A 21475-nucleotide genomic window follows, 5' to 3' on the forward strand; every position below is an offset into this window, starting at 1 on the left:
CAGAAATGTAGATGGTATGTTCTTTCTCTGTTTTCTCCCCTGCTTCCTCTCCTCTCTGTCTGTCTGTCTGTCTGTCTGTCTCTGTCCCTCTCCCTCTCTGCCTCTCCTTCCCTCCTGCTCCCACTCCTTCCTGAGAGAGGATAGACAGAGTGTGAGAGAGGGAGACTCAGAGGGAGAGGGAGGAGGGAGGGAGAGGGAGAGAGGGAGAGGGAAGAGGGAGAGGAAAGAGGGAGAGGGAAGAGGGAGAGGGGGAGAGGGAGAGGAAAGAGGGAGAGGGGGAGAGGGAGAGGGAAGAGGGAGAGGAAAGAGGGAGAGGAAGGAGGGAGAGGGAAGAGGGAGAGGAAAGAGGGAGAGGAAAGAGGGAGAGGAAAGAGGGAGAGGGGAAGAGGGAGAGGAAAGAGGGAGAGGGGAAGAGGGAGAGGAAAGAGGGAGGGGGGAGAGGGAGAAGAAGAGGGAGAGAGGGAGAGGGAGACAGGAAGAGGGAGGGAGGTCTCTTCCTCTCTCCCTCTCCCTCTCTCCTCCTTCTCTCCCTCACCCTCTCTCCCTCTCCCTCCCTCCATCACCCTCCCTCCTCCCTCCCTCTCCCTCTCCCTCCGTCTCTCCCTCTAGAGACAGAGGGAGAGGGGAGAGGGGGGAGAGAGGGAGGGAGGGAAAGGGAGGGAGGGAGAGGGAGAGAGGGAGGGAAACAGGGAGAGAGAGGGAAGGAGAGAAGTCTCCTTCTGTTTCCCTCCCTCTCTCCCCCCCTCCCTGTCCCTGTCTCCCCCCTCTCTCTCCCTCTCTGCCCCCCTCCCTCTCCCTCTCCCTGTCTCCCTCTCCCTCGTCTCTGCCTCTCCCTCTGTCTCTCCCTCTCTGGAGGGAGTGAGGAGATGGAGAGAAGGAGGGAGAGGGAGGAGAGGGAGAGAAGGAGAGGGAAAGGGAGAGAGGGAGGGAGGGAGGGATAGAGGGAGGGAGAGAGGGAGGGAAACAGGGAGAGAGAGAGGGAAGGAGAGAAGTCTCCTTCCCTCCCTCTCCGTTTCCCTCCCTCTCTCCCTCTCCCTCTCCCTCGTCTCTGCCTCTCCCTCTCTGGGAGGGTGTGATGAGATGGAGAGACGGAGGGAGAGGGAGACTAGGAGGGAGAGAGGAATAGAGGGAGGGAGGGAGAGACGTCTCTCTCTCCCTCTCTCTATCCCTCTCCCTCTCCTTCTCCCACCTCTCTCTCCGTCTCCCACCTCCCTCTCCCTCCCTCTCTCTCCCTCTCCTTCCACCTCCTTCCCTCTCCAGAGAGGGAAGGAGGTGGAAGGAGAGGGAGAGAGAGGGAGGGAGAGGGAGAGAGGGAGGGAGAGAGGGAGAGGGAAAGAGGTAGAGGGAGAGAGGGACAGGGAAAGTGAGACAGGGAAAGTGGGAGGGAGAGGGAGAGAGGGACAGGGAGAGAGGGAGAGGGAAAGGGGGAGAGGGAAAGGGGGGTAGGGGGAGAGGGAGAGGGAAAGAGGGAGAGGGAGAGAGGGACAGGGATAGAGGGACAGGAAGAGAGGGAGGGAGAGAGGGACAGGGAAAGAGGAACAGGAGAGAGAGGGAAGGAGAGAGGGAGAGGAAGGGACAGAGATAGTCAGAGGCAGAGATGGAGGGAGAGGCGAGAGTGAGAGGCAGGGAGGGAGAGGGAGGGAGGAACAGAGGGAGAAGGGCTGAGGAGGGGGGCTCCCTCTCCCTCCCATGCTCTCCCCACTGCTTTCTCTTTTTTCTGCTTCAACAGACACCAGGCACCTTTTAGATCAGCCCTGAAGTCAAAGTTGATGCTTGGACAGCCTGACCTCCCCGCTGACTTCCAGCCTGGGACCACAGCTGGGAGATGAAGTCTACGGGGCCCTGGGTGGCGACAGCGGGCTGCACAGGCACCTCCTCTGACGCCCAATTTCTCCTCGTTTACGAGGCAGCCGCCAGCTCCCCTCCCTGACTCCCCAAGATTTGGGGCCTTTTTAATATGTGTCCATAATGCCATGAGCTACTATTTAACTTTTCTACGAGGACCCATTTCCCGAAATGCAGTGGTTTTCGGCCTTGGCTGCACTAGAGAACCCCCAGGGAAGGGAGAGAAGTCTCTCCCTCTCCCTCCGTATCTCCTTCTGCCTCTCTCCCTCTCCCTCTCCCTCTGGGGTGATGCCCGATGAGCTCAGATTCGCAGATGTTCCCCCCATCCCCTCTCTGTGCCTTGCGTGGGGTCTGGGCCTTCTCACTGTGGCCCGGGTACAGCCTTGACATTCAGACATCGGTTCCTGCAAGGACACTTGCGTTTGGTCCACAACGCGTGTGGCTGCAGCCTGTGCTTCTCCCGTTTAGCATCTTCAGTAGATGGGGGCTGTGCATGAGCCCTTCATCTTCCCCGCAGACACCACTGGTGCTTGCTCGGCCTCGCGGGTGATGTGGGGGGCACGGAGGACAGTCCTGTGTCCCCACCTTCTTGGGCTGCAGACAGGCCACGTTGGTCCTGTGGTGACTGGGGGCTCCCAGGAGAACCCCACCGCAGACCTGGAGAGGTGGCCCCAGAGAAGGTGACGTACGCCTGGGGCCGGGCCTCACCAGCCAGCCACGGGCCACCTGCAGCAACAGGCCTCTCGCCGTCCAGGGGCTGGGTGTTCAGGCGCCGTGGGGATGAGCTGCTGTCTGCACGGCAGCCGAGTTTGTATTGTTGAGCCCGGGGAGGCCCCTGGGTGGCTCCTGGAGAGCCTGGTCGCATTTCTTCCTGCCCTTGGCCTTAGAGCTCATCACGGTTCACAGCCGTTTCTGGTTCCAAAAGGACCTGTGTTCATAAAGACCACGTGTTAGGACAGCACCAAAGTGTCTAGAAATCCGGGCCAGGAGGAGGAGGGAGGGGGATTGGCTGTGCCCGCCAGTGGCCTGAGAGCCCTGCCACCTGCACCGCCCACAGAGACCTGGCCCGGGGCCTGTGGGGAGGGCGTGGCCCACGGTCCCCAGCGCTGGCCATCTCTGGGTTCCAGGAGAACTGCGCGATCCTCGGGGAGCTGGTAAGGCTGCAGGCTCAGAAGTCCCGCCTGCTGGGGTTCAGCACGCGTGCCGACTCCGTGCTGGAGATGAACGCGGCCAAGACCAGCCAGGTGGTGGCCACTTTCCTAGGTAACCCCGCCTCCCCGAGTCCCAGTGGGGACGGGGGTCAGGCGGACCTTGACTGGACGTGGTGCTGCCTGAGACCCCACTGTGTCAGCCCTTGGGGGTCGCCTTCCCCAACCCTTCATTCTGCCTCGAGGGGCGTGAGGTGGGGGGGCGGCTGGGGGGCTGCCACAGGGACATAGCTGAGCCTCTCCCCTCCGCCCGCAGATGAGCTGGCCCAGAAGCTGAAGCCCCTCGGGGAGCAGGAGCGGCCGTGATCCTGGAGCTAAAGAAGGCTGAGTGCCAGAGGCGGGGCCTGCACTTTGACGGGCCCATCAACGTCTAGGACCTGCGCTACTACATGAACCAGGGGGAGGAGACGCGCTACCACGTGGACCAGCACCTGCTCAATGAATCCTTCCCCATGCAGGTGGTCACGCGCGGGGCGGCTGGCCATCTCCCAGGAGCTGCTGGGGCTGACCTTCGACCTGGAGGAAGGCGCCAACATGTGTCACGAAGATGAAGATGTGAGGCTCTACACGGTCCGGGACGCGGCCTCGGGCAAGGTCATCCATCAGCAAGTTCCACCTGGACCTCTACCCTCAGTGCATGCGTGGGGGAACCTGTCGGCCGTGGGCCGGGGCTCCTCTGTGGAAGCGGGGCCTCACCCGCGTCCCTCCCCCAGGGAAGGGAAGTCCGGGCACATGGCCTGCTTTGGCCTGCAGCCGGGCTGCCTGCAGCAGGATGGGAGGCGCCAGATCGCCATCGCGGCCATGGTGGCCAACTTCACCAAGCCTACGCCCAACCCGCCCTCCCTGTTGCAGCATGATGAGCTGGAGACCTACTTCCATGAGTTCTGGCAAGCGATGCACCAGCTCTGCTCTCAGGAGGGTGCGGGCGAGGGGCTGCAGGCAGGGGGCGGGGAGGGCCCGGGCTCTCCCGTGGTCCTCAGGCAGGCCCTCGCCACCGGGATTCTTCCGCTGATGTCACCCCGCACGTGGTGATGCCCTCGGTGTCAGTTTCCATCATCAAACCCAACCACGCACTGGGCGCGTAAACAAGGGAAGTGGATGGCCGCGAGACTCTGGAGGCTGGAAGTCCCAGATCAAGGAGTCAGGACTGGTTCCCTGCATGTTAAATACATGTATTCAAGAGTTGCCTTAAAAAAGACAAAATAGAAGAAAGGAACGTTGCCTGCAAGTCTGGTGACAGGCGGTGATGAGAACCAGAGGGTAGGCTCTGGGGCCGGGAGCGCCGCGCCCTGTGAGGCCCTGGGGCTGCTGCCAGTCTCGGTGGAGGCTCAGCAAGTCCCAGTGACTTCCCCACGGCGGGGTCCCCAGCTGAGCGTCTGGGCCCAGGACCCAGTGCTCGTTCAGTCTTCCTGCGGTCAGCCCTTCGTCCTGAGAGCGATGCTCTCACAGGCTGCAACCGGAGTGCGTGGGGACACTTTACTGAGCTGTGCAGCCGTCACTACTGCCCTGTTCTGGAACATTTCCCTCACCCCAAAAATGTCCCTCACGCCCTTACTGATCATTCCCTCCCCTCCCCTCCCCTGCCCCTGACAACCAGGAACCCACTCTGACTCTGTGGATCTACCTGTTCTGGACGTTTCCCCTCAGTGGGGTCACACCCTGTGTGTCCTTCTGTGTCTGACTTCTCTCGCTGAGCATCGTGTTCTCAGGGTGCATCCACGTGGCAGCGAGTGTCAGGGCTTCACACCTTTGCGTGGCTGAGGGCCGGAAAGAAGACAAACGAAAAGAAAGGCACGTTGCCTGCGACTCTGGTGACAGCCGGTGATGAGAACCAGAGGGGAGGCTCTGGGGCCGGGGGCACCACACACTGTGAGGCCTTGGCGCTGCTGCCAGTCTCGGTGGGGCATGGGCAGCGCCGTCCCCCAGGGGCTGCGGGACAAGCTCATCAAGTCCCGGTAGGCCAACCCAGGTGCAGCTGGGCCGAGGGAAGGGAAGGGGGTGCCCAGACCGCCCGGCTGGAAAGCGCGGCCTGGACACAGTGCCATCCCCCCCGTCTCCTTCCTCCCGCCCCCCAGGCCTCTTCAACCTGAGCCAGATCGTCCTGGCCGAGGTGGACCAGGCCCTGCACACACAGACGCCCGCGGACCCGGCCCAGGACAATGCCCGCCTCTGCCAGGAGATCCTCAGGGTCCCAGCCACGCCAGGTAGGCAAGCGCGCGCCGGGCCCACCTTAGCGGTCGGTTGGCGGCTACTGCCCAGGTCAAGAGGATCCTCTGGTGGTGTGTGAAGGGGGGACCGACTGACGGGCTCTGGCCAAGTCCCGCTGACCTCTGGCCTCTTCCTGCCTGGGTTCCTGGGCTGGTCCCTCCAGCTGTGGCCCACGGAGTCGCGAAGGGGTGGGGTGGGCGTATCTGCACGTGCTTTCTGGAGAGCCTGCAAGGGCTTCATAGCCCGGAACGGAACGCGTCGACGAGGTTTGCCGGTGCGTGTCGGTGCGGAGACGCAATTCACTCTCTCCTGAGCGCTTTAACCCGCGCTCTTCCCCGTGCTGGAGGGCGAGCCCTGACTCATCCCTCAGAGCCTCAGACAGCTGTCCTTGTAAGAGGCTTAGGGGTGAACCCCCGTGAGCTTCAGCAGAAAGTCGGCAAAGATTGATTTGTGTCCCTCCACTGAGTTGCCCGCAAGGTCCCCGTTTTCTAGAAGTGTTGGGCCAATACTCCCTGTAGTGGCAGGGGACTCAGACAGGGCTGCTTTGAGGCCCCAAGCTCTGCGCTCTGGGGAAGGGGCACGGAGCGGCCAGTGGGGCCGGGCAGGAGCCTCTCCGCCTGTGTCCCCAGGACCCACCTGCCTGCGACCTTCGGCCGCCTGGCAGGAAGATACAACGCCCAGTCCTATGGCTACCCGTGCAGCGAGGTGTACTCCGCGGACACGTTCCACACACGCTTCAAGTAGGAGGGCGTCCTGAGTGGCAAGGTGAGAGGCCATCCTGCCGCGCAGACCAACACAGAGGTCCTTGGCCTGGGCCTAGATGCTTGTGCCGCCCGCCTGGGCCTGCCAGGCTCTGAGGGCCCTGCCCTGGACCCCCTGCTCCCCTGCCCTTTGTTCAGTCACAGCACAGGTGGCCACACCCACACCCTCAGTGAAGGCGGAGCTCCACCCTCCTGCAGCCCCGCCCCCTCTCGGCAGGTTGCCATGGACTACAGAAGCTGCATTCTGAGGCCAGGTGGCTCCAAGGATGCCAAGGGCATGGTGAAGCTCTTCCTGGCCTGTGACCCCACGCAGGATGCCCTTCCTCCTGAGCAAAGGGCTGCAGGTTGAGGGCTGCAAGCCACCGGCCTGCTGACGGCACGGGGTTCTGCCCACCCAGGCGGGCCCGGTGCCTTAGCGCCCCACCGGGGCAGGGGAGGGGTCGCGTGTCCTCCCAGCCCCTGAGTCCCTGGCGGCCCGGCCTCGGCCAAAAGTCTCCACCTGGACGTGTCTGGAGAGCCTGGCGTCAAGGCTCCCCCTTGTTGCACTAATGCAATCCCTTCCTGGGGAGCTTTCCTGGTAACAAAACTGTTCTTTGAAAATGCAGCCATTAATAAAAAGACTCTACTCCTGGTCTCTGCCTGCCGTCCCTTCCACCACAGCAGTGGCATGGGGGCCGTCACACTGGGGGGAGTTCTGACCTTGGTCGGGAATCAGCCCTGGGGCCGTGGTGATGCGCTGGGGTCACTGGGAGACGGCTGAGCTGTGGGGTGAGTTCAGACACCGATGGTGCCCTGCATCCCAGCCGGGCAGGCTCTCCAGTGAGGGGGTGTCAGTTTCCTGCCGGCCTCTTGCCCGGCACTGTTTGGCATGTCGGGGGCTGTGATTGGCTGCAGCTGCTTCTGGCGGTGGGCACAGCTGCTGGAAGCCCGGCTGTGGCTGTCCCTGTGCCCTGTCCTCCTGCTCACGGCCGGCCGGCTGGCTCCCTCCGCTCATCGGCAGCTGCTGAAGTCTGGACCACTGCAAGGGGCCGCCTTCCTGCGTCCTAGCAATTCTGCCCAAAGGCCTCAGGGATGCGGTTTGGCGGCAGTAGGAATCCAGAGAGGGTGCTGCCCCACTGGAGCGCTAGGGTGGGTCTGGACCGTCCCGTGTGTCCTTCCCTGGCCTTTGAGCTCCTCGGGAGCCCTGCCTCCGGCCCTTCGCCCCCACAAAGGACGCCAGGCAGCGGAGCGAGGGCGCGGGCAGCGCCCCGACCTTCTCCCCGGGGCCCAGGCGGGCAGGCTGTGCCACGTTCTGTCCTCCCCTCAGCCTGCCCGCCCGTTCTCACCCGCCCTGGGCCAGTCGGCTGTGGACCAGGCTGTGGTGTCTGCCCTTCTGCAGACCCGGCTCAGCTCCCTGCACCCACTTCTGTGCCTTCTGTGTTCTGGGCTGGTCGCAGGCCCAGAGCCGGTGGGCAGGCACCCCGTGGCCGGGAGGGCTGTTCCTGCGAATTCCCTGGGGCTCGAAAAGGAGCACAGCCGGCCTTCCATCCGGCACTTCTCCATGGACATGGAAGGGGCGTGTCGAGGCCTGGGGGCTGCTCGTCTTCCCGTGCACCGAGCCCCCCGATGGTCCCCGCGCAAAATCCAGGTGTGGCGTTGGCACCCCAGCCGTGTGCCGGGCAGTCTGTGGCGGGTGCCACAGGCCTCGGGCTGGTGGGCCACAGGGTTCCCGAGCGGCAGGTCAGGACTGAGAGGGTGAGGCCTTTCCCCGGGTCCAGGGCCCAGACTGATGCCGGCTGGAGGCCCCTCCGTTCACCGCCCGCACCCCCCCAGCCCCTGCCCTCACGTGAGCCCCCAGGGCTGAGCTCAGGTGTTGCATGCCCAGGCTCCCCGGCAGCCCAGCCCGTTCCCACTCCTCCATGGTCACTGAAGGACTTGGAAGCAGGTTGCCCCACAGAGACTGCTGTTCCCCGAGCCCTGGGCAGGGGGCAGGGAGGACGGGCACAGGGCCCTGCAGGGGTGTGGGCGCCGGGGCAGCCGGAGCAGCTCCACACAGGAAGTAAGAGCATCTCACCAAAAACAGTGCGTTTCTCCAGCCGCCCCGGGACCTGGGCTCAGGTCCTGGGGCAGGAAGGGGCAGCAGTGCAGCTGTTAGCTGTCACTGGGGGTCGACTGTGGCCCGGTGCCACCTCTTAGATCCTCCCCCGTCCCCTTCCGGGGTTGCGACCGGACCCCTGCCAATCGGGTTCTCACTCCTCCCCGTCCCCTACGCCGGCTCCATGAAGGTGGAAGGAACACATTTTTTAAAAGGTTAGAGCTCGGGCTTCCCTGGTGGCGCAGTGGTTAAGAATCCGCCTCCCAATGCAGGGGACAAGGGTTCAAGCCCTGGTCTGGGAAGTTCTCACACGCTGCGGAGTAACGAAGCCCGTGCGCCACAACTACTGAGCCTGCACTCTAGAGCCCGCGAGCCACAACTACGGATGCCCGCGTGCCTAGAGCCCGTGCTCCGCAACAAGAGAAGCCACCGCAATGAGAAGCCCACGCACCGCAACCAAGAGTAGCCCCCGCTCGCCGCAACTGGAGAAAGCACGCACACAGCAAGGAAGAGCCAACGCAGCCAAAAATAAATAAAATAAATAAAGTACATAAATAAATTTTTAAAAATCATATTAAAAACCTATTAATGAGATTTTAAAAAATAGTCAGTTAGCTACTTAGTTTTGTGCTGGGTCTTAGTTGCCACAGGCCGGCTCCTTAGTTGTGGCAATCAAATATTTTATATTCTTTTTTGTTCCTGAACAAAGGCCTCAGAATCCAGTATCTATTTGATAACGCTCACAGCATAGCTCAGCATGGAAGAGCCACATTGTTCTTCTTTGGCTGCTATGTACCAAACAGCCGTTTGTACTGTTTTACCAAATGCCTGTATTTAATACCTGTTTTAAAAAACATAGTGAGATCTCAAAACTTTAAACTGACTAAAGTAAGATTCTCTCTGTAGTACTACTTATTTGACCAACAAACACTACCTGATGACACTGGTGTGGTGCACTGAGCCTTACTCTAGCATATCGGGATAAACCCTGTTGCGACAAGTGTTCATCCTCCAAGTCCCCAAGGCCTCTCACACACTGCCAGCGAAACTGCTTCCTGCTTGGGAAAGAGTGCCCCAGTTCGTTTCTTCAGAAGCTTGAAGGCTACGGAAGCCCTCCAAAAGGTTAGAGGGCAAAGAACAACTCTAAAACTGGCACATTTGTTTAAAAAAACACACTTGTCAGTATTACAAGAGCCAGCTTGCTTTCCCTTGTGACACGGTTTCTTCGGAGGCAAGGGGTGTGGCCATGGGACTTGGACAAGCTGTTTCCCTCTGTCTCAGTGTCCCACCTGTGAGTGGGTAGTCTGACTCAACTTCATTACAGACATCTGAATAAGGATCATGAACAGTGGCATCTAATTTCCAAAATAAAAACAGGAGAATCAGTATGTCTTTTACAACAGGACGTCAAGTCTACCTCAATGATATTGCTAGCCTTGAGTCCAGTGCTTCTCGCTCAGTGCAATTGTGGCCCCCAGGGGACATCTGGGAAAGCCTGAAGGTGACTTTGGTGGTCACAACTGGGAGGAGAGAGAGGGAATGTTACGGGCATCTAGTGAGTAGAGGTCGGGACCTTGCTAAACACTCTACGATGCACAGGACTCACACCCACAGCAAAGGTTTATCTGGCCCCAAAAGTCAATGCCTTGCTTGAGAAACCCTGCCTTAGAGCAAACCACGGATACTCATCTTTAGCAGGTAACAGGGCATTTACTACCCACCTGTAAACCTACAGACTTCCCGACTTCCACAGCTAATCCTGTGGCAGGAATGAAATAGATAGCATGTGACCATCTGGTAGTATCTAGGTTTGCCCCTCAAGTCACACGGGACAGTGCTAGAGACTGACATTTTCTATATTGGAGGCCTTTGGCAAGCCACCAGTTTTCTAACCTAAAAAGTCTAAGCAGCATTATTACAATACACATAATAACACGACAACTCTGCTTTTATAGACAGATTAGATGTGGGAAAGGAGCTTATCTGACATCAGAAGGAAATGCTTTAAACGCATCACATCTGCTGGTTTGACTGTCAAATCTTGACAGCTGGAGAGGTAGGAAGGTAGACAGGAGAGAACACACCAAAGTTACGGGCCTGCTGAGTCCTCGGCTCTAACCATAATACACTTCGTACTGCCCTGGGTCCAGGGATATGTTCTAACACCCTCTCAGTCACTTACGGTCCAGAGACAGACCAAGTGTAAATTCACAATTACCAGCAAGTGTACCAAAATAAGGCAGAGTTAAGAAACTGAAACGTGAGCCCTACCTGGTCTTTTTCTTCTTCATCGACAGAATCACCTGATTTTGCTTTTTCAGGGTCTTCCTCAGGTTTCTGTTTGGCAGGGCTGTCACACACAGTAAGGCCAACTGGTAGCTCAGCCAGACCCTACACTTGCAGTGGGCACAAAACAACTTATATTCCTCCCTACCAAGAATACCCTCTGTTTGGAAAGATTCAGGGCATGGACACCCTCTTCCCTCCAAGGAGAAGCACTTCTGGCCAGGACATTAAAACAAGCTTCGAGCTTAATGTTTCTTTGGATGACAGGTTTAGAATACCACCGTTTTGCAAACCCTAAGAAATAATGGATCTAGACTTTGATCAACGGCTGCTAGAATCACTGAAGAGACATTACATGCCTCTGATGGACAACCCCATACCGTCAATGAAGTCGCACAAAATAAAGCTGGAATCTGATCAGGACTCTAGACCTAACTACCAGTTGACAGAAAACTAGACACAAGGGAACACATTCACCACCGAAACGAAGCAGTCAGCCAGACCTAGAAGCAATCTATCACTTGAAAGCCTTAAGGAACAAATCAACCAAACCCTGTTACACAAGGGGAGGTATGAACACTGCTATATATTTGTTAGTAAGGAACTGTTACACTTTGTAAGGCATGTTTTGTCTTCTTCAAAAGACTGTTTGCTAGATGTTAGCAATTATAGCAAAATATGAATAAAAAACTTGTCAGAGAAAGAGACCTTGTCATCTAGAAATATCGTATTTGTGGATAAGATGACATGTCCGATTTGTTTCAAAGTAATCCAACTGGGAGGACATGGGTGTGTATGGAGTTGTAATCCATTTGGAATAATTTTCACTTGGAGCATATGGCGGTATAGATGAAACAACAGCCAGGAGCTGTTAACTGTTGATACTGGGTGATAGGTACACAGGGGTTCATTTTACTATCCTTGGTATTTTGTGTATGTACATTTGAAGTTTCCCATGCTAAGAGTAAACATGGATGAGGTCTTCAGAAATGCTGTTCCATGAATGTCTAAAAACAGAATATCAAAAGGAAAACCTAAGCAATGTGGAAGTCAGAATTACTAAGTTACATCCTACTAATTCTATATGTGTTTTACCAAAAACAGTTGGCCCCTAAAATGGGGGCTGTCCATTCATTATATACTGACCCCCTTGGGAAATGAGATGTGATGGTGGTCTGCCTGGTAGTTTGCCTTGTAATCCTGGGGCTCCATGAGACTTCAGCTGCTTACAGAAAAGAAACAAAAAAGCCACTATGAATAAAGAGTTCACAGCCAAGGTACAGTTCTTCAGCATTAGCAAGCTGGTGCACAGACCAGGTTCTGAGGATTAAGTATCCTTCTCTTCTTATTCTAAGCAACCACCATCTTCATAAAGTCATCAAATTAGCACCTGCCAGTTTGCTAGGCCATTTTAACACAAGCTCTTGTATGAAGGGCCCAACCCTGAGACGGACAAGGAAACAGAGCCTCTGCTTATTTCGTCAAACGATGAAGTGGCCAAGCACCTGACCTGAGCTCAAGTCCCAGGCTCTTATTTTTAAAAATTCCAGAAGAGTTACTCTGACTACAAGCGGGGAAGGAGTCTAAGAATAAATGTTTAGCTTCAACAGGCATGTCACTTACAAGTCATAAATATCAGCAGCTCCTGTTTTCTTATACCTCATCAATTCAACCACATTAGGGGATCTAATGCTCTATAACTTGGTCGAAGACAAAAATTTAAAGTATATATCTAAGCTAGTTAGAAGTATACACAAGAGGGAATTCCACAGCGGTCCAGTGGTTAAGACTCGGCACTCTCACTGCCGAGGGCCCGGGTTCGATCCCTGGTTGGAGAACTAAGATCGTACAAGCCGAGCAACGCAGCCACCCCCCACCTCCCACCCCCCCCCAAAAAAAAAGATACACAAAAAACAAGTACTGCCGGTGGAGGGGTTGTGTGTGGGGGGAACAGACAGACACTATGGCACCAAGTCTGTCCTCCCCTTAGGCGGTACCAGACTCCAACGAGGTCAAACGAGTCAAGTGCTTTTACATTTTGTTTCTCCATCGGACTTGCTTCTCCTGGGCATGCAAAGTTTGCAAACAGGTTTGGGGGACTTCTTTTTCTCTGCTATTTCCACTCTGCGCTCCTCACCACTTGTCTGGCTCCCGTTTTCTAGACATCCATTCACTTCCTGACTGAAAGCATGTTCTCCAAGGACAAATCTGTATTTAAAAGGGATTTGACTTTAGCCAGGTAGCCCTCCTACAGCAGGAAAGGATAATTTAAGTAGCAGTGAATGTCAACAAGTGGCCATGAGAGAATAAGGAAACACATGCGCTTCCTTTATAACTATCAGGTAACAGGGAGAGGTGGGATGATCCTGCCTCCCTGGTCACAGACAAGTTACATGGGAGGAAACGTTTTCTAGCCCCCGGGATGCTGACGACTGAACCTCTGATAATTCTTCTTTATGTCATTTGGTTTCCAAGTCACATAACTGATTCTTTATTTCTGTCTGCAGAAATTCAGGCAAGAGATTCCATTTCTCCTTCACGCATTCCTAAGGGAAGGATATAGGTTTAGAAGTCTCCACATTCCCAAGCTATGAATCAATGGACTAATACACAAATAGTTACACTGCCTGGTCACATAACAATGACTGAATGGCAGGCAATGCTGAGTCGGCCAAAAAGAAAACGAAATATTCACAAGACATGTTCCTGTTGTTTTCGTTAAGCTCATATCACACCATCTCCAGAGTGGTGAAAAATGGAAAGATTAAAGGTGAAACAGACACATAATAGCATACTAGAACAAACCTGATTTTGAAAAACAGTGTGACCAGGACAAATTATAATCCAGACTCGATGGTACGGAACCCAGACTGGGAAACTCGATGAGTTACCAAAAGCTAACCAATAATAGCCTATTAGTCCAGCACGTTAGACAAAAACATCCACGTTATCCTCAACTTCAGGGAAAAGAGAGCCAATTCCACTTAAATTTGTTTTTAGGAACTACATAGTGTCGGTCAAATGGTCACATTTGATCATACATTTTGTTAAGGTGGAGATTACCTTACCTTTTCTGTTAAACTATCTCTTTCCAAATCTTTGAGCCTAGGGGAAGAAAAAGGGAAGAAACAAACACTTGTTTGGCAACATTGTCTACCTGTAAGAATACCACAGTGTAAAGAACTTTGGAAAGAAGTTTAACATGAATGTTAGAAAAAAATACAATGGCTTTTCCCTCCCCCAGTGTCTAGAATGCCCTAAGGTAATGCCTACACGTTAATAAGTTATTTTCAATATGAATGAGGTCCCCCTTTTAGGGGGTGGTTTTCTGATGGTGGTAAGAGATGGTAGAGGAGCTCCAGAACAACATTTTTTCTTTTTTTTTTTTAACGTTATTTTAAAGACACTGGGAAAGGGGAAGCAGGTCACACAGTTGGGTTCCTTCCCAAGCTAACTGACCTATAGGTGGTCTTCCTCCAGTTGGACCTGACAAGATTTCATAGAAGGGCATACAGAGGTTAGAAAGAGTGGACCAGGGTGACAGGATGCTGTGGGGAACAGCCAGCTAACATTCCCAAAGGCCAGGATGGGGTGGTAGCAGCATTCGGAGAAGGAATATACGAAAATGGAGGAGTCAAGGCATCTGGGGCAGCAGGGGTTGCCCACACCCAAGCAAGAGAGACGAAGCTAGAAAAGTTGGCTGGCGCCTCACCCAAGAGCTCATCCTTGCAAATGTTTGTACCCAGTCATTCAGAAGTGCAGAACTGTCATGAGTTTAGCTGGAAGATCATGGCCTGATTTGGTTCTTGAAGATTAGTATCTTGCCTCTCTGGGGAGGAAGGCAGCGAAAAGAAGAAAGGAACAAAACTAGGAGACACCGAGGAAACGGGGAGGCTGCTGTTCCTAGCCTGGGCGCTGACTGTGGGCAGTTGGGTGCGAACAGGTCTAACCAGCTGGGCGAGCGTCCCTCAGCAGAGGGGCAGCACCCTGGGCAGGCACTGGGCCTCCACCATCTATGGATCCTCCCCTCCAGCACCCAGGCTAGGTACTCAGTTACCAGCAGCCCAGAGGGCAGGAACAGAGCTCTGCCAGGCTGGCCTTCCCAGAGGGCACGTGTAAGCAGCACAGCCAGGAAGGTGAGCGACAGGCTTTGCTGGCTTGTCGGGAAGGAGGGCGACGTCTGGCTCGGCAAGGCTGGAGTCAGCGCTAGCCTCCCCTCGGACACGGGCACTGGGCCCCCGGCCTCAGGCGCACACAGGCCTCCAAAGCCCTTCCCTCAGGATGGCGCTCAGACCCTCCACCCAGCCCACCCTCCCACCCCAAACACCAGCAGGTCAAGCACCACTCAGAGAAGGGGGCCTTTAAAGGGCTTTGGAAAATCTTAGAATCCGGATATGGAAGCTACTATGTTTCACTTGTAGCTGAGAGCTCTGCTCCCAGAGCACAGGATGGCCGAGGGGGGCGAGATGGGAGGGTCTCGCTGTGACCCCCAGGCACCGCTGGCCTTTTCAGCCACATGCCTGCCTTCCTTGGAAATACATTTCATTAACAGCCAAACGGAACACCCTGAGAAACAGGAGGAATTCTTGGTTCGTTTCAACCCTTAGCAACAGTGAATTTTCACCACCGGGTATTTCGTCTGCTCTCTGCAATGCGCTGCAACTTGCCTTTGCGCTAAACGTGCCTCAGCTGTCCATGGCACCCGACACACTTGGCGACTCCTAATATAGGCCTCCTAATATGCATGTGGTTAATACTGGCTCTTTTAATTTTAGCACATCGGAAGACATAAGGGGTATAAGTTCTAGTAGCATTAAAAACAAGAAAGAGTTAACCAATTCTAATAGTAGCTTTTCCTTTTCGACCACTTCCCAAAATTATAGTTCTCTTTTTCTGTCTAGCAGTTGTGGATGCTTCCTTCACCAATGGAGAAGTTATCCACTGGTACTGAGACAGAAATGATAAATATGCCATTTAAGTTACAGGTAATTTAGGAGGGTTTGATCTTCATTGGAAATTAAGATACTTTAAGTTAATCAAAGGTTTTCAATCTGCATTTCTGGGAACCTAAATTAAGGCATCACACAATATTTTCAAAAACAGAAAAGCCATTTCATTGGACTAAAAACTTAGTTTTAAGATGGCAGAAAGTACCTTGATAATTTTCTTTTAAGAAAGAAAGAAAAACAAGCCATTAAAGAGAAATTCTTCCGAGAGAACTAGAACATGCTGTATACCTCTGACTTGGCACTCCTTCTATCTGGAGAACTTTTTGGATAACTGCTTTCATCACAGAATGATCTAAAGTAAAATAAATTGAAATTAGAGTAATTATTTCCCAGTGAGTGGCTATTTCCATTTAAAACCAAAAGCCAACTAATTATTGCTTTTCCCATAAAATTAAATATGAAATCTACATTATGTAATTATACACTTATTTCCCCCTTTGTGTATTCTAATTTCTTCTTCAAAAACCTAAGATACGAGAGGGCTGGGCTCCGTCCGTCCAGTCGGCGGAGACCGAGTGTCCCGAGCGCCCCGAGAAACCCGGTAGGAGAGGAGACGCCCGGAGCCCGGGTCCCCGCTCGGCGGGGCGGGGCGCGGCCCGGCGCGGGCGAGCGCCTCCCCAGGCCCGGGCGCCCCCAGCCAGCTCCGCGGGCGGCGCGCGGCGCGAACTTGGGCACTGCGGCAGACGAGGGCGGGCGCGCCGCGGAGTTTGCGGGAAGTGCGGCGGTGGGACCCGCGAGCGGCGCGAAGTTGGGGTACCTGTGGGCGCCGGCCCGGTCCTGCCTGCAGCAGGAAGTGCTCCGGCGACCCGGCACCCCGGCTCACACGGACTTTCTCCGGCCGCGCCCAGCACCTGGCCGCACCACGGCGGGCGAGGCACGCGAGGGAGGCGCCGCGCGCCGTTTAAAGGGACAGCGCGCCGGCCGCGCGCGCGCGCACTCGCCGCCCTGGGGCGCGCCGCCCCGCCGCCAGGTGGGCGCCCTGGGAGGGGAGGGGCCGGGGGCATCCGCGGCCCGGGGGTCCGGGGCGGGGTCGGCCGCTCCGCGCCCCCTCCGTGCGCCGCCTCCGCAAACTCCTGGCGTGCGACTCTGCGCCGGGCACTGAGCCGGGGTCGCACGCGGGAAGGGCAGGGGTGCCGACCCACACCCTCTCGAGGTGTGGAGCCCCCGGTCCTGGGGCGCCCCCTCACCGCGGCGGCCGCGCTTGCACGGGACAGCCTCCGGGATGCTGGGCCAAGTGGGGCCGCCGGCGGGAGCGGGTGCGCGGCCTCGGCTGCACCGACGCTCCGGAGGCCGGAAAGCGGGGACGTGGGAGCGCCCTTGGGCGAACCGCGCGTCGCGGCGCCTCCTGCGCGTATCCCGGTAACTGCGAGCTGCGGAGACGCGGCGGGGTCTGCTTTCAGGCCCGGCGTGATCTGGGCGCACTGGCCGTTAGTGACTGCCACCACCCACCCACCCCCGACTCCCCCGTGGCTCCCGGTTTGCTCGAGGTCACCCTCCTGCGGACAGAGGTGAGGTTTTAAAACAAGTGCACAGAAATAAAATCAGCCACAAACCGGAAAGGACCCACAGAAGTCCCCCTCAGTCGCCCCACCCTAACCTGAGGCCTGCGGTCAGGACAGGCTGCAATGGTCCTCCAAGACTAGAGACCTCCTGGCTCCCTCACCCCTACAGGGTCCTGGCAGGAAAATGGGGGTGGCACCAGGACAGTGGTCCGGAGCATAGCGTCACCAGGAGGACGGGGTTGATGTGAAGAGCAAGATGCCCACCCCCACTTCCACCCCCGCTGAGCACATTTTGGGCCCCTTGGGGGTCAGAGGCTGGGGCTAAAGCCCTGCAGGACAGTTGGCCAAGGTCACTCCTAGGGCAGTGGTCAGAAGCCTGGTCTAAGTACTTCTGTCCCCAGTCTCATGGTGGTAGGTCCTTGACCTTGGTCGTGGACTGACCCCTGACCCCCAACTTGAGGTTCTGCACAGAAAGCTTCCCCCCACCAGCTCACTCCTGCCTTGCCCTCTGGGCAATGGGTATGAACCCTCGAAAACTCTCTGGGCACACCCCCAGAACCCCACTTAGATCTAAGCTTGTCCCAGGTCCCACCTCCCCCCCCCCCAGCCCAGCGCATGCCCCAGCCTGCAGGGCAGTCTGACTGTTCTGAGGGGCCTCTACCGGTTGCTGGCACAGTCACGTGGATTGGCGTGTGGTCCCAGCCCAAGAGGTGCACGGAGAGAGGGACAGGTAACTGCCACCCGCTCAGCTTGGGGACCAGCTGAGGCCCTGGGCCGGGAGGGAGGCCATGCCTTGGCCTAGGGCAGCTCAGCAGCCCCAGGATTGCAGCTAGCTACTAAGTGTTACTTAGGATCTCGGGGCCCTGGGAAACCGGGGCTTCTGCAAACAACACCTGTGAGCAGAACGTCTAGCTGCTTCCAGGCAAGGGGTCAGGACTCAAGAAGCCCTCCACTAGGTGCCAAGGTCCTCCCCTGCCCAGGGCTGGGGTCACCGTGTGGATGGGGTCTAGAGGTGAAGAGGGGCAGGGGTGCTGGCTGTTGTACACACTCCCGGTGGGAACCTACTCACCCGGTGGGCTGGTCACAAATTCGAACATTCCAGTTGTTTTCCTCACTTGTATTTTCTAACTATTAAAGAGATTCTTTCTTCAAAAAAAAAAAAAAAAAAAACCTAGGATGCCATCTTGCAGACTGCCCCCAGTGGCTACTATTTTGGCAGCAGCAAAGGTCAACTTTAAACATTTTGCATCTAAAGTGGCTTTGGATACCTTTGGATAGAAAGTACAGTCTGAGCACTGTCCAGACACTTAGATACCTAAAGCGCATCTAAGATATCAAACCAAAGTCCTGATATCCCCTCAAAAGCTGCTCCTCCTATCAGCCCCCTTTTTCTAAGTGATACCACCCAGTTGCACACATAATCATCAACGACTTGTCTCCTTGTTACTATTTCCTTCATACCCCACATCTAATCTATCGGCAAGCCCTGTTAGCTACACCCTCAAAACACAACCTGAATTCAATCACTTTTCACTTGCTCCAAACTTCCAACCTAAGCTAAGCCATAAACATCTCTTATTTGGACCACTGTGATAGTCTCCTAACTGGTCTCTCTGTTTCTCTTCTTTATCCCCACAAGTATATTCTCTATACCAGGTCATCTTATTGAGATACTATTTGGATCATGCCTTTTTCCAGTTCAAAACCCTCTACTCATTTAGAATAATCCACACCTTTACTCTGGCCTTCAAGACTTTACAAGATCAGACTCCTGGCTAGCTCCTTGACCTCACGTCATACCACACACTTCTTCACTCAGTACTCTGGCCATGTTGGCCTCCTTGCTTTTCCTTAAATACTCCACCCACCTACATGCCTGCATACTCATTGCCTCCTTGTCCTGGAGTGTGCTTACCCCAGATCTTCCATGGCTTGCTCCTCTCTTCATTCAGGTCTCCGTTCAAATGCCACTTCTCCAGTGAAGCTGTCCCCTGACAAACCTATCCAATGGAGTCCTACCTGCTCCCCCTCACTCTCCTTACATTAAGATATTTTTGCACTTTCTACTGTCTATAATTGTATTACTTATCTGTTTACTCATTTCTACCTGAACCCCTTCACTAGAATGTAAGCTCCACGAGGGCAAGACTTTCGTCTGTCTGGTTCACTGCTTTATCCCTAGTGTCTGACCCGTATCTGGCACACAGAAGCTATTAAATAAATTACTTGTGAAACTGACAAATGAATAAAGTACTCCTTGCAAGAATTCAGAGGTTGCACAACAAGGAAATAATGCTCTTGGTGGAAGCAGGCTTAGTATCTAGGTTCACCTCTATTCAGAGTAGAGATAAGAACAATTTAAAGGTATAACTCACTTTAATTAGTACATTATCTGCTAAAAACATAAGGGAAGTGCAACATTAGAAAAGTACAGTTGACACTTGAACAACATGGGTTTGAACCTCGCAGGTCCATTGACACACGGATATTTTTCAATAAATATGTACTATCGTCCTACATGAGCCACGGTTGGTTGAATCCACAGATGTGGAACCACTGACTATAAACTTATACCCAGATTTTCAACTGCGTGGGGGGCGGCACCTCTAACTCCCAAGCTGTTCAAGGGCCAACTGTATACGATGAGGAAAGTGAAACACATTAAGTTTTAAAAACTGTCAATACGTGAACAAACTCTTTTTGTTTTGCTATGTGTTAATCAATTTAAAAAAAAAAAAGTGACCACATACCAACAAGTGGATTTTTGTCTTATATCCAAAACAACCAGAGTTCTGTTGCTTTCAAGGGCCTTTAGTAAAGCCTTTGCTCCTTCACTGGTGAGGCCACACTGCTGCAGGTCAAGTGCTTTCGATGAAAGACAAAAGGTCACTTGCGAAGTCTATACAGATTTAACATATAGACAACTCTCATTTTCTCACGTGTGGAAGAGTCCTACAAAAGACCAGCCATGGCAGGTTTGTAATTTTGGGTATGGAAAAAAACAAATGTATACGCACACACATAATGCATAATCCAATTTAAAAACCTCTTCTTGGAATTTTCATTGCAGCTCTATTTACGATAGCCAGGACATGGAAGCAACCTAAGTGTCCATCGACAGATGAATGGATAAAGAAGATGTGGCACATATATACAATGGAATATTACTCAGCCATAAAAAGAAACGAAATTGAGTTATTTGTAGTCAGGTGGATGGACCTAGAGTCTGTCATACAGAGCGAAGTAAGTCAGAAAGAGAAAAAGAAATACTGTATGCTAACAGATACATACGGAATTCAAAAAAAAATGGTTATGAAGAACCTAGGGGCAGGACAGGAAGAAAGATGCAGGTGTAGAGAATGGACTTGACACGGGGAGGGGGAAGGGTAAGCTGGGATGAAGTGAGAGACTGGCATGGACATATATACACTACCAAATGTAAAACAGCTAGTGAGAAGCAGCAGCACAGCACAGGGAGATCAGCTCGGTGCTTTGTGACCACCTAGAGGAGTGGGATAGGGAGGCTGGGAGGGAAACGCAAGAGGGAGGAGATATGGGGATATATGTAAATGTACAGCTGATTCACTATGTTACAAAGCAGAAACTAACACACCATTGTAAAGCAATTATACTCCAATAAAGCAAAAAACAAAAACAAAACAAAACAAAACAAAAGCACTTTTTGGATGTGCAATGATAACCCTGCCTTCAGTACCAATAAATCGTCCAACATACTCTACAATTACAGAACTGAAGAATAACTGTATATAACCTATGAGAATAAAACATCACAAAATGAATCTCCGTTCATAATTAGCAAGGGCAGCAGTGGCATGTAAACCTCAGAAGCAAAAACTGGTGGAGCTGAGAAAGGCACTGCATTCTTTTGATCATGATCTTGAGCTTCAAATCACACTTCAAACTAGTTAAAAGGGGAAAATGAAAGAGAAGAAATATAATAACTGTTAGTTTTAGAGCAAAAAACACACGTCTAGGAGGATACAAATAATAACAAATTCAAAGAAGGTGTGAAGACACAGTACATACTAAAAACCTATTATGAAAGTATGATGGTCAAGAACTCTCTCAGTAAAAGGTCAGACAAAAACTAGAACAAATGATCATGAATTCTAGTAGTTCTGGGGCTGAACAACCTGCTCACTTAAACAAAAGGGATCATCACAAAAGCGCAGGTATTAAAAAATATTACATGAAAGGCAAGTATCATGAGTCATTTTCTTAAGTGTTGTGTGGAGCATCACATTAAAATAACTGGAGTCTTTCAACACCCCATGACACACAGAAACAGAAGGTCAGACATATGGATCTGACAGGATAGGATACAACCGTTACAACCTCTCACTACAGAAGAATGGACAAAGGGTATAATTAACCAACTAGCCAAATTAATACAAACAGCCAGTAAACCCATCAGTAAATCAAAGGAATTCAAAATAAAACATGTGGTTATTCTCCTATCAGATTGAGCCAAGCCTTTAAAATGTGTATACCCTTTTGATCCAACAGCTCTCTTTCTAAGTATTTAACCAAAAGAAATAGTCAGAGATATAGGCAAGGACAC

The 21475-nt window shown here is 53.6% G+C and overlaps 1 pseudogene; it reads left to right on the forward strand.

The window, feature by feature from the left end:
* Positions 1-2978: 2978 nt before the first annotated feature.
* Positions 2979-6396, forward strand: LOC137757968 (thimet oligopeptidase-like; annotated as a pseudogene).
* The last annotated feature ends 15079 nt before the right edge of the window (positions 6397-21475 follow it).

Source organism: Eschrichtius robustus, unplaced genomic scaffold (genome assembly GCF_028021215.1).
Source record: "Eschrichtius robustus isolate mEscRob2 unplaced genomic scaffold, mEscRob2.pri scaffold_542, whole genome shotgun sequence".
Classification (NCBI taxonomy): Eukaryota; Metazoa; Chordata; class Mammalia; order Artiodactyla; family Eschrichtiidae; genus Eschrichtius; species Eschrichtius robustus.